General features: G+C 42.7%; 1 protein-coding gene across 1 annotated transcript in view; it reads left to right on the forward strand.

Annotated features, from left to right (window-relative positions):
- Window positions 1-2,746: 2,746 nt before the first annotated feature.
- The window catches only part of ELOVL5 (ELOVL fatty acid elongase 5), a 79,523-nt gene continuing 69,185 nt past the window's right edge, over window positions 2,747-13,084 (forward strand). The window contains exon 1 of the mRNA XM_045573340.1: window positions 2,747-2,899. The gene's annotated coding sequence lies outside the window, so the exon portion shown is untranslated. The remainder of the gene's footprint in view (window positions 2,900-13,084) is intronic.

The following is a 13,084-nucleotide window of genomic DNA, read 5'->3' on the forward strand; positions in this document are numbered from 1 at the left end:
TACTCCCACCCTCCCCTACCTTCCCTCTGAGGTTTGAGCATCTGATCAATGCTTCTCTGTCTCTGGATCTGTTTCTGTTAATCAGTTTATGTTCATTATATTCCAAAAATGGGTGAGATCATGTGATATTTATCTTTCTCTGACTTACTTATTTTGCTTAGCAAAATGCTCTCCAGGATCACCCATGCTGTTGCAAATGGTAGACGTTCCTTCTTTTTTACAGCAGCTTAATATTCCATTGTACCACAGTTTTCTAATCCACTCATCTGCTGATGGGCATTTAGACTGTTTCCAAATCTTAACTATGGTGAATTATGCTGCTATATCCTTTCTGATTGGTGTTTCTAGTTTCTTGGGATATATTCCTAAAAGTGGGATATATTCCTAAAAGGTGCATATATCCTTTCTGATTGGTGTTTCTAGTTTCTTGGGATATATTCCTAAAAGTGGGATCATTGGGTCAAATGGAAGTTCCAATTTTAGTTTTTTGAGGAAACTCCATATTATTCTCCACAGTGACTGCACAAGTCTGCATTCCCACAAGCAGTGCACAAGGGTTCCTTTTTCTCCGAATTCTCTCCAGCACTTGTCATTTTTTTATTTGTTGATAGCCATCCTGACAGGTGTGAGATGGTAACTCATTGTCATTTTGATTTGCATCTCTTGGATGATTAGTGATTTTGAGCATGTTTTCATATGTCTCTTAGCATTCTGTATGTTTTCTTTCAAAAAGTATCTATTTAGGTCCATTGCCCATTTTAAAAAAAAATATTTTATTGATTTTTTGTTTCCCGTCTCCACAGTAATTTTTAAAAATATCAGGTGACTATTCTTGTACATAAAGATTTCTGGTACCAATAATTAACTAATCAGACACATCTTTATTATGCAATGTGACCAATAAGATGCAACTCTATTATATGACCTATATATTTATGGTTCAAGACACGGCATTCACACCCTGGCTGTTATTGTGTTGCCTGTTGTCATTAATTTATTTGACAGTTTAAGGGAAATGAGGTCAGTGCCCCTAACTAAATAGTCAGGTATGCATGTTAAAAAAAATTATTGTGCCGAAACCGGTTTGGCTCAGTGGATAGAGCGTAGGCCTATGGACTGAAAGGTCCCAGGTTCGATTCCAGTCAAGGGCATGTACCTTGGTTGCAGGCATATCCCCGGTAAGGGGTGTGTAAGAGACAGCTGATCGATGACTTTCTCTCATCGATGTTTCTAACTCTCCCTCTCTCTTCCTCTCTGTAAAAAAATCAATAAAATATATATTTTTAAAATTTATTGGAACACATTGGCTGAAAATCACGGAGGTAAGTCCATAATTCGAAATATAGATATTTTGGTTGTAGTGGCTTAAACTTTTGGATGGATGAGCACAATAAAAACAATTGAGTGTCACAAAAAACTTGAGATTTTTGCAATATCAAGTTAAATTTGAAAAATTTAAAACCTGGACAGATAGAATTTGGAAGGGCAACACAGAGCCCTGGCCTTGGGCTATTGGCAAAAAATTCTGTGTGTACCTTGGCTTCCACTGTAGTATTTACCACTCTGCACAGTAGTTTTTTCCTGACCATATCAATTTACAGGGGGGGGGGGGGTAGAGGGGGAGCGGTCCTTGAGATTTTTTTTATTTCTAACACCTAGCATAGTATCTAACAAACTAAAGTCACTCGGTGTTTGTGGAGTCAAATGGCAATTGCGTGCTAAAAACCTCATTTGTGTATGTTTAAATGATCTGATTTGTATATAGTCTGTACACCTGCTTTCCTACTGCAAAGGCCCAGTGTCTGAAACACAGCTGGCACACAATAATCATTACATTGCAGATGTAAAAAAACCAAAACAACTGTCTACATTAAATGCTTAACTAAGTTGGATCCAAGGACATGGGGAAGCAGAAATATAGCAAAAGGGCACAAGGAGAAAGACTTATTTCTGGGACTTAATATGGCAAAAGTGTGGGATACTACTAGGATAATAAAAAACCTCCAATTTTCCAAATATCAGTGAAAAACAGCAAGGATCTTCTGTTTGTGCCCTGAGCACAGAGCATTTTGTTTTAAGTGCTTCAATTTCCATAGCTGGAAAGATGTCACTTACTCCATCACGGTTCTTCCTTTTACAAATCTTTGGGGGTAATTTGTGATGTAGAAATTGCATCAGAATCCATGAGGGGGAAAAAATCAGGGTACATCTATCCACAAGGGAGTGAAGCTATAAACACCCAGTTCTGAGTGGTTTTGGTTATTGCCTTATCTTGCTCAACTGCAGACCTGACTTGCGGTGGTCTCAGCGGGCATGTAACTCTTTCAGCTACAACCAAGGAGAACCAGATCCCCTTTCAGAACCGGTACAAGGGATGGCTGCGAGAGGGGGGGTTTCTGTGGTCCGAACGCGACCACCCAACCATGCCACGCCTGGCATGGAGTGCGCATCAAGAGTTCAGGGCATCCAGAACCTCACAGCCGCTATTGCGCAGGCTCTGCGTCCCACGCAGGCTTATGAGGAAGAAAAGGGATAAAAAATCGCCTCGAGACACGTGAACCAGAAGGGACCGACCCGGCCCCCGGCTCCCCCGCGGCGCTGCACAGTCTGGAATTTACAATCACGAAAGTTCTATTGTCTCGCGATTGGCTCCGGGGCCGCATGACATCATAGCGCTTGATTCCGCCTCGGGGCCCCGATTGGCTGGCCGCGCCATTGTGACGTCACGGTCAGCCCACGCTCCGATTGTAGATACCCGGCGCCTTCCTCTTCCCATCGCCGCGGTCCGGGCGAGCGGAGCCTCCCTCCCACATCGTCCCCGGCTTCGGGCTGCCACGGGCGCTCCCGCCGCCGCCTCCCCGCCGCTTCTCCGAGCTGCCGTGGCGCCTGGAGCGCAGAGGTAAGCCGGCCGCTCCGGGAAACTTCGCCCGGGGCCGCCTCTCGGCCATGACACCCGCGCGAGCTGGCGGCGGCCGGGACGAGAGGGCTGCGAGCCGCCGTTAGGTCCCGAACCGGGGGCGGAGGGACAGCTGCCGGCGCGGCCCGCGCTCCGCCCGTGGAAAGGTCGGGGGCGGGGGGGACTTAGGCGCCCGGGGCCGCCAGCCCGGCCGGCTCCGGGGGGCCCCAGCCCGGCCCCCCCAGGACGGACGGCGGGCGCGGCGAGGGGTGTGCGGGAGCCTCGGAGGGTTCCCCGGGGCCCGGGCTCACCTGCTCCGCGCGGGGAAGCAGCCGGCGGGCAGTTTTGTGCACTTAGAGGCGCCGCGGGCACACACACGCTGTGCCCAGCCCGGAGGCGGGATGGATGGATGGGTTGGTGCGCTCCGATCCGCCCGCCCCGGTCGGGGATGAACTCGCGGGAGGGAGGGAGAGAGGGAGGGAGGGAAGTCCAGGGAGGCGCCTTCGGAAATGGAGAGCTTTCTTTGGGGGAAAGACAAAACCTGGGTGAGTGCGGAGAGTCTTCAGGGATCGGGGATCGCCAGTCTGATGGGCACCGAGTCCCAGGGCGTGCCCGACTTCGCCCCGCGCGGAGCCGGCAGCGCCAGTGCCGGGGACTCTCCTGTCTTGCGTCTGCCCCCACCCCCCTCATGGAGGGAAAAGCCTGCTAGCCCCGGACCACTTGGGTGTTTATTAAAACCAGATCGTTCGCGGAGGGATGAGGCCGGTGCGAAAGCGAGGGGGGCGGGGACTCGAGAGGGACCTGGCGGCCCTGTAAGGAGTTGGGCCGCTGGAGAGGCGGGAGCGGGCGGCGGAGAGGGTGGCGCGCGGCCCGGGAGTGGCTCTGGGCCGTGGTGGGGGGAAGCTCTTGGGTAACGTCTATTGCGAATTGTAAGTAAGACTCACCCCTCTCGCTCCCCGGACTCCCCCTTGCCCACCCGCCCTCTTTGGTTGGGGGTGGTGGAAGGGAGTCATCCCTGGAGCAAGAGTTGTTCTTTCAAATTGTATCCTGCATCCGTTCTGTGCTATTGCACTTTTAGGGGTGGTGGTTTCCCCTCCCCACGGTCCTCGGTAAGCTTATCTTCCAGCTTCATGGTTGCAAATTTAAAGAATGCGTTTGGCCAACTTTGGGGTGGGGAGTGCGTATGGATGAATCCCGTGCATGACGCATGAGCTGGGCTGGGGAGCCGGCGGGAGAATGGTGCGGAGCCAAGCAGCCTTAATTCTTTCATAGCGGGATCCGCGGCAGGAAGTGCTTTATAGGGTTGCACGGAAGAGCTGGTGTTGCTTGGTTAGGCTGTGTAACTGTTCCCCTAATCGCTCGGTAGATAACCTGTTGGTTTGCACTTGTTTTTTTCTCGAACGTCTCAGCCAACAAGCAGCATTTGGTGCAGAATCTAACAGATACGCACGCGGCCAGTTCTGCGCTCCACGCCTGGGGAGAAACACTTTTACTTTCCATCTGTGGGAGGTGGGGAGGTGGATCACTCATTTTGGTCAGCTTTGCACTGCCTCGGATTCTCCAGGAAAGCTCCACACATGAAAGAGAAATGCCACTCGTGTCCCTTTGAGATTCCTACCCCCAGGTTATAATAAACTGTGTCGTTGCCAGGAATTTTTCTGTGGTGTTTTCTCTTGCATTTCCTTTACTTTTCCATTTCTAACGGAAGGCAAAAGGGAAAATGGTTACAGATGACTAATTTTACGGAATAAAGAGGACTTTGCTGAGAAATTTGATTGTGAGATTTTTAAGAAAAGAAAAAAACACTTCATAACTTCAGACTGTCCTCATCCCCAATTCAGTTTCCTTCTCTGTCTCTAAATGGGGTGTCATGATACAGAATTGTTGATTTCAAGAGATAACTACAAGTGAAAGAGCCTAATGTGGGTCTGCCAAATGTTACCTTCTCCACTTATTTTTATTCCTTGGGGAAGGGGGAAGTGAGGTTTAGGGATGTGGCCAACAACCACATCCGAGAATCTCAAATAACTGGGAAAATATTCAAAACTAGGTTTTTTATGAACACTAATTTCATTATCGCTATGAAGTCACTTTTGGAAATGAGGTAAGTTATCTCATTCCCTGCGGTGAATAGAGTTTTTGTTTTTTTATTAGAGACCTTGATTTTTGGATGTTTGACATTTTCAAGAATCTTTCAGGATTTTTTTTTTTTTTCACCACCACCTGGTTTGCTCTCAGTATAATTATTGGTTGCCTGCTTGCTGCTATAGATGAGCATATCAATCCTTAGGTTTCTTATTTCCCACTTGAATTATACAAGTCAAGGTAAACCAGGTAACCTTCCTTTAGGGTAACTCTGAGGCCCAAGTAGATAATAAAGAGTTCGAGTAATGATTTTAGTTCTTCCCTACTCTGCCACATTCTTCCTCTCCCCCGAGACATTTTTTAATTATTTTGACTTTGAGTTCCTCCTCTGTTGCCTACCAACTCTTCTGGTTACCCATAACTAAGTCTTTACATGCATTCAGTTTCAGATAATTTTGATGTGAGAACTTTCCTTTAAATAGTTGATTTCAATACATAATTATTTTTTAAAATATATTGATTTTTTACAGAGAGAAAGATAGAGAGATAGAGAGCTAGAAACGTCGATGAGAGAGAAAAATTGACCAGCTGCCTCTTGAACACCTCCTGCTGGGGATGTGCCCACAACAAGGTACATGCCCTTGACCGGAATTGAACCTGGGACCTTTCAGTCCGCAGACTGATGTTCTACCACTGAGCCGGTTTCGGCATCAATACATAATTCTTATGCCATCCTGTTAAAAGTGTTATCCCTACCTCCTTCTAAGAAATGAGAACTAAGGCCTAGAAGTGCCAAGTGATTTTTTCAAATTCACATCTCTCTCTCTCTCTCTCTCTCTCTCTCCTTCCCTCCCTCCTTCCCTCCCTCCCTCCCTTCCTCTTATATTATACCTACCTGCTCCTTTGTCTATCCTTGCACTCCTAGGATTTGTTCAGTGGGCTATGTGCCATTTATGTAACTCTGTTACTCTGTAACTTGCAAATCTAACCCCATGTTTAAAGGACCATCTTTAAGCCATCCAAGATTAAGAACTTGTCATCATTCAAATCTGCCTAAAATCTGTTCCGTTCCTTTTAGCCCATATTTTATTCATTCTTTTTATTCATTAACTTGTCAGTTACTGAATATGGTGTGTGTGTGAGAGAGAGAGAGAGAGAGAGAGAGAGAGAGAGAGAGAGAGAGAGAGAGAGAGAGAGAGGTTGGTTGTATACAAGTTGACTTCAAAGGGCTTTCTGAAATACAATAGTTTACACTTTAATCCTGCTATACCCACACCTAATCTGCACCTTGGGCTGAAAGAAGTAAGTAGGTTTCTGGAGGACTTGCTGATAAAGTGTTATGACATAGCTATCCATATTAGACACATCAGTGCTTCATACTTTTGAATTGATTAGGTTGATTTTGTGCAGGAGATTTTGTGCATTTGATTTTTAAGCCAATTCAAATGGGCTTAAATGAGCACCTGACTCGAAAAGTCCTAATGGCAGAACTTTTTCTTATTTCTCTGAAGTGTTCTCCAATGTTGTTATATTCATAGTCTGATTTTGCAAGATGACTTTCAACGACAGTTTAGACCCTCCTGTTATCATATTCTCATGTGGGAACTGCCTTCCACTTTCAAAGAAGGTCCTTGACTTAGGCCTTGTTTACCTGAAGAAATTAAAACTAGAAAAAGATAAATATGATAACCTGGGATCCATCCCAGAACTGAGGAAGTGGGTTTAAATATCACCTTGCCGTAGGCATTTAGCTCGGTGGATAGAGTGTTGGCCTTCAGACTAAAGGGTCCCAAGTTTGATTCTGGCCAAGGGCACATGCCGCCCCCCAGTGGGGAGTGTGCAGGAGGCAGCCAATCAGTGATTCTCTCTCATCATTGATGTTTCTCTCTCTCTCCCTTCCTCTTTGAAATCAATAAAATTATATTTATATATTGCAACTGAAGTAACATGATTTTGGAAGGCATGGTTGTTTGCACTCCTAGGATTTGTTCAGTGGGCTATGTGCCATTTATGTAACTCTGTTACTCTGTAACTTGCAAATCTAACCCCATGTTTAAAGGACCATCTTCAAGCCATCCAAGATTAAGAACTTGTCATCATTCAAATCTGCCTAAAATCTGTTCCGTTCCTTTAGCCCATGCCTTGCCCTTGTAGAGAACCAAGCTGCCATGGTTTCTTGTTCCAACTTGCCACCAACCATAAGAAAATCAACTCTGGGCATTGGCCTCTTTTCCTTTAAAAATACAACATTTAAACTAAGGTGATTTCCAAGATCCTTTCAAAAGTAAATTTTCTTTTCCCTTTTTCTAAGAGCAAATCCTTTGTTTCTGTTTGACCAAGGATAGGAAATGAAAGTTGAGATCACTCAGGTCTTAGAAAGGTAGATGTCAAAATCACTACAGTTTTCTCTTTAAATGATCAAACATAACCTTGTGAGATGTTTTGGCCTAGCAAAGTGAATTGTTTAGGAAGATAAACCTTGCCTCATTTTGAATTACTGTAATAGAAACTCCCAACCATCCATTTATACCCCCAACCCCAATTTCAGCCCACAAATTTTATTATTACTAAACTATTTGGTTCCTACTGGCCTCCCACTGGCATGTTTTGTCCATGAGAAAACTTTTATTTGACTTGTAGGCATTCACTGTTGGACTTGTGAGCCTGGGGGTGAAATATTTGTGCATGGTGAGTGTTCAGCAAAACCCAATTCCCACCCTTCCTCGTCCTCCTCCCCCGCCATTACTGTTTGAAGTACAGCTGTGTGTAATGTGTTTAGTAGTCCTTATATCTTAAGTTAGACTTGCATCATCTTGCTAACTGGGATTTAGGAAATAGTTGTTTTCTTTTCAGATTTTTAGTACCGGTAATGCCACCTTTTCTCTTTTAGGGGAATAACCATTTCTTGAAACATAACTGTAATTTCTAATGATAATCCTTATCCTGGGTTAGCACCCTATTGTTAGCACATGCTAGTTACAGGTTTCATCTCTATTAAGTTCTACCTTTGCCCTTTCCTTTCCTCATTGTCAACAACTTCACCCTGTCAGAAAGAATCTTTTATAAGCCAATACTAAACAGACCTCATAAAGTCATGTTGGAGAATTGGCCTTTTTTTTATGAGTTAGTCTGACCCCCAGATTACCTATTCCCCTTTTTCTTGGTTCAGCAAACAGTACTACAAAGTAATTGTTATGAATTTTTCTTTCCCCAAAGAATAGTTCTCATGATACCAAATTCAATAATTACTAATTTGCTTCCCTGGGGGGTTGGCAGTGTGGTGTCTGTCCCTAGAGGTAGTGTTCAGGGTACTTCTGCTTCAATCTTTGGCAGAAGAAAGAAATTACTTTAATATTTAAATTACTTAAATACTTAAATTTGACATTTCCATCTTCCCAATTTGTGAGCTGATACATGCCTCTGTAAAAACTTGAGTTTACTTTTTATGAAAATTCTGAATATTTATCTCTTCTGTGGATCGGAGGTTCATTGATAAGAGCATCTACTGTGCTATTTATTGTTTTTATTGTTAATTATTTTTTAATTTAAGCTGTAGGGAAGCAGATTGAAGAAAGTGTCTTTCAGGTTAGCAGCTACACATCTGGATAGGGTTCCAAATCTGCCACCTATGGCTCTGTTGGCTCTGGCAAGAAGTTATTCCGTCTCTTTCAGACTTCTCTGTAGAACTTGGAAGTGATTTACCTGTGCCTACTATGGAGGCTATTCAAACCATCAGTATTACACATGAAAGTTATCTAAGGAACTGACTTAATTTGATGATCATGGATTGATCCCTCTATTGTATAGGATGTTCACTGAAGCATTGTCCATAACAACAGAAGATCAAAAGAGTAGAGTAAACGTCCTAAAGAAGAGTAAATTACACAACAGCTGGGCAATGGAATACTTTGCAATTTATGAGAAGAATGAGGCTGATCTGTGGGTACTGAATACAGCTGCTCAATACCACATACTGGGCACTTTTCTGAGGTCCTTTCTCTATATGTTTATTTTGGCCTCACAAACCTCCTGAGGTAGATACCCCAGTTTAGCAGATGAAGAAACTAAGGCACAGAAAGGTTAAGTGACTTGTTCCAGGGTCTACAGCCAGCAGATAGCAGAGTCTGCTCTTTACCACCTTGGCATTCTGCACGCGGTTAGACCTAAACAGTAATCTTTGCCTTTGCAGTTTTTGATACAGAACTAGAGGAAATGAAGCTGAGCTTCATTTCTCATTACTCATCATTACATTCTAGAGGTTTACAATATATTCAATATGGAACTTTTGACAGTAACTAACCGTTAGGAAAAAGTAAGCTAATAGGGGAATAACCTTTATGATCAGTCCTTGAAAAGGTGACCTTTTTGTTTTTTCCCCTGACTCCTTTTTAAGAGATTTTGCACTTAAGCCCTTTTGGTATAATCAGAAGTGCAAACACAGAAGAGCTCTATAATTATTGGTGTAAGAAATCAGTGTTCAAAGCCCAGTTAACAATTGGCTGGACTAGCATGACTGGCCAAGGACATCTGGCATCGGTTTCTTTCCTGGCCTTACCGGGTTTGATTTACAGAGTGGTAAAACCTGAAAGGTGTGGTCTGGGAGAGACGGGCACCTAAATCCTCTAGAGAGCCTCTGTCTTCAGACCGGCTGATTTCGCTTGGGTGGAGGTGTAAGTCATGTGTATTTTGAAAACATCATCTGACACAGGTCCCATTAAGGGCCACTTGCTCAGACTGAAGATAGACATGTTTCCCACCACCTTCAGTTCTCTTGGGTTATTAGACTCTGTTTTTATTTTAGTTCTGGGTGTAGTCACAGGTCTGCCAGCATTATATTGGCTCTAAGTACCATAATTCCTGAAATAAGAGAATTCATAAAATGCACAGAATGGCTTATATATTAACATGGAATATGACAGGTGATAAAAAAAAACTTTTATAGACACATCTAGGAATGAGGTGAATAAATGATTATTAGGTTGTGCTTGCTTTTAAAAATGCTCAGTGGTTGAGCCTTGACCTATGAACCTGGAGATTGTGGTTCGATTCCCAGTCAGGCACGTGCCCGGTTTGCCAGCTTGATCCCCAATATGGGACGTGCAGGAGGCAGCCGATCAGTGATTCTCTGTCATCATTGATGTTTCTATCTCTCTCCCTCTCCCTTGCTCTCTGAAATAAATAAATGGATATTTTTTTTAAAATGCCACATTTGTAACAGGCCTTTTTTTTTTTTTTTTAAACACATTAACTCTGCCTCTCTCTCTACTCATTCACCCCACACTCAACATAAAATGTAGATGTTTAGATTCAGATTTAAAAAAGAAATGTGTTTTTATGCCACATGCTTTATTTATATTCCACATGCTTGAATTTATGTTTCTCCATCCTCTTTTAATTTCTGCCAAGGCAACAACACTGTCTTTATATATTTTGTACAAATGAGCCTGAAGAACATGATAATGTATTTTGAATATTCAAGTAATCACATCAGCTAAGAGATGGCAATCAGATAAGAATTACTAACTGCGTATAGCAGAAAATGTTGCTTAAAAGCTTTTTAAATGTTGCTCTCCCAGCTATCTGTAATTACAGCCTAATTTAATGCTAGGAATATGATTGAAGTGGAGCTCAGCTCTTTCAGGTCTTCAAGGGAACCGGTAGAGGCATGCTTGGGATCTTGAAGCCCATGACCAGTGCTTTGGTATTGACTGTCTTCTCTGTACGTATGCTTCAACCAAGAAGATGGTTGGTTGCCCTGTGAAACAAGTCAGAATTTCTCCAAAGAACCCCCTCCTGCAAAAAGGTATCTCAGGACTTCCCTGTTCCCAAGAGAATGCTGTAAATTCTGTGCTTCATTTTCAGAGCAGCTCTTTTTGTTCACTTGGCAAGGAATAGTGGGTTTGGAATAGGCTCAGTGACCCCAAAGGAAGTTGAGTGCATTGCACAGTGGGGGAGATGCTTTTCTCCGAGCCCTGGCACAGTGCTTCATGCTTGAGTTTCCTATCTTTTTAAGAAATAGGACTGGCATATTTTATTTTATTTTTTTCTTTTAATTTTTTTTTAAATTATTTTTTTTTTAATTTTTCCTCTTTTTTCCAGAGCAGCAGGTGGGAGGTGGGGGTTGGGGAGTGGGAATGGGACTGGAACATTTTATTTTATTTTTTATTTATTTTTTTAAATATATTTTATTGATTTTGTACAGAGAGTAAGGAAGAGAGATAGAGAGTTAGAAACATCGATGAGAGAGTCATCGATCAGCTGCCTCTTGCACACACCCCCACCGGGGATATGCCCGCAACCAAGGCACATGCCCTTGACCAGAATCGAACCCGGGACCTTTCAGTCCCCAAGCCGACACTCTATTCATTGAGCCAAACTGGTTTCGGCGGGACTGGCATATTTTAAAGGGCTTTCCAGAATTTAAGATTTAGTTGAATAGTATGCAAGGTACTGTTGGAAGACCTATTTCCCTTTTTAAAAAAATTTAAAATTTTTATTGTTTAAATTATTACATAAGTCTCCTCTTTTCCCCATTGACCACTCTCCAGCTACCCTCAACCCCCAGCACATGCCTTCATCTCTCACATCTGTGTCCATTGGTTATGATTATATGCATGCATAAAAGTCCTCTCTTACCCCCTCACTCCCCGTCTTCCCTCATAGGTTGGACAGTCTGTTCAGTGCTTCTAAGATTCTGGTACTACTTTTGTTTATCAGTTTATGTTGTTCATTGTATTCCACAAATGAGTGAGATCATGTGATATTTATCTTTCTCTGACTGGCATATTTCGCTTAGTATAATGCTCTCTAGGACCATCTATGCTGTTGCAAATGGTAAGAATTCTTTCATTTTTACAGCAGCGTAGTATTCCATTGTATAGTTGTACCACAGTTTTCTAATCCACTCATCTGCTGATGGGCATTTAGGCCGTTTCCAAATCTTAGCTATTGTAAATTGTGCTGCTATGAACGTAGGGGTGCATATATCCTTTCTGATTGGTGTTTCTAGTTTCTTGGGATATATTCCTAGAAGTGGGATCACTGGGTCAAATAGAAGTTCTGTTATTAACTTTTTGAGGAAACATCATACTGTTCTTCACAGTGGCTGCACCAGTCTGCATTCCCATCAGCAGAGCATGAGGGTTCCTTTTTCTCTGCATCTTCGCCAGCACTTGTCATTTGTTGATTTGTAGATGACAGCCATTCTGACAGGTGTGAGATGGCACCTCATTTTTGTTTTGATTTGCATCTCTTGGACGATTAGTGACTTTAAGCACGTTTTCATATGTCTTGTGGCCTTCTGTATGTTTTCTTTCAAAAAGTGTCTACTTAGGTACTTTGCCCATTTTTTTTTTTTATTGGATTGTTTGTCTTCGTTTTGTTAAGTTCCCTATAAATTTTGGAGATTAAACCCTTATCGGAAATAACATTGGCAAATATGTCCCATGCAGTAGGCTTTCTTGATGGTTTCTTTCACTGTGCAGACGCTTTTTATTTTGATATAGTTCCATTTGTTTATTTTCTCCTTAGTTTCCATTGCCCTAGGAGATGTATCAGTAAAGATATTGCTACAACAGTTGTCTGCTATCTTGTTACCTATGGCTTCTTCTAGGATTTTTATGGTTTCCCATCTTACATTTAAGTTCTTTATCTACTTTGAGTTTATTTTTGTGTATGGTGTAAGTTGGTGGTCTAGTTTTTTTTTTTGACATGTATCTGTCCAATTTTTCCAACACCCTTTACTGAAGAGACTGTTTTGACTCCATTGTATGCTCTTGCCTCCTTTGTCAAATATTACTAGTAATTGAGCATAATGCTTGGGTCAATCTCTAGGTTCTCTGTTCTGTTCCATTGTTCTATATATCTGTTCATGTGCCAGTACCAGGCAGTTTTGAGAACAGTGGCTTTGTAGTAAAGCTTGATATCTGGTATTGTGATCCTTCCAACTTTGTTCTTTTTTCTCAGGATTGCTGCAGCTATTTGGGGTCTTTTTTTTTTTTATTCCAAATAAATTTTTGGAGAGTTTATTCTAGATCTGTGAAATATATCGTTGATATTTTAATGGGGATTGCATTGAACCTATAGATTGCTTTGGGTAGTATG

Source organism: Pipistrellus kuhlii, unplaced genomic scaffold, assembly GCF_014108245.1.
Source record: "Pipistrellus kuhlii isolate mPipKuh1 unplaced genomic scaffold, mPipKuh1.p scaffold_m20_p_5, whole genome shotgun sequence".
In the NCBI taxonomy this organism is placed as follows: domain Eukaryota; kingdom Metazoa; phylum Chordata; class Mammalia; order Chiroptera; family Vespertilionidae; genus Pipistrellus; species Pipistrellus kuhlii.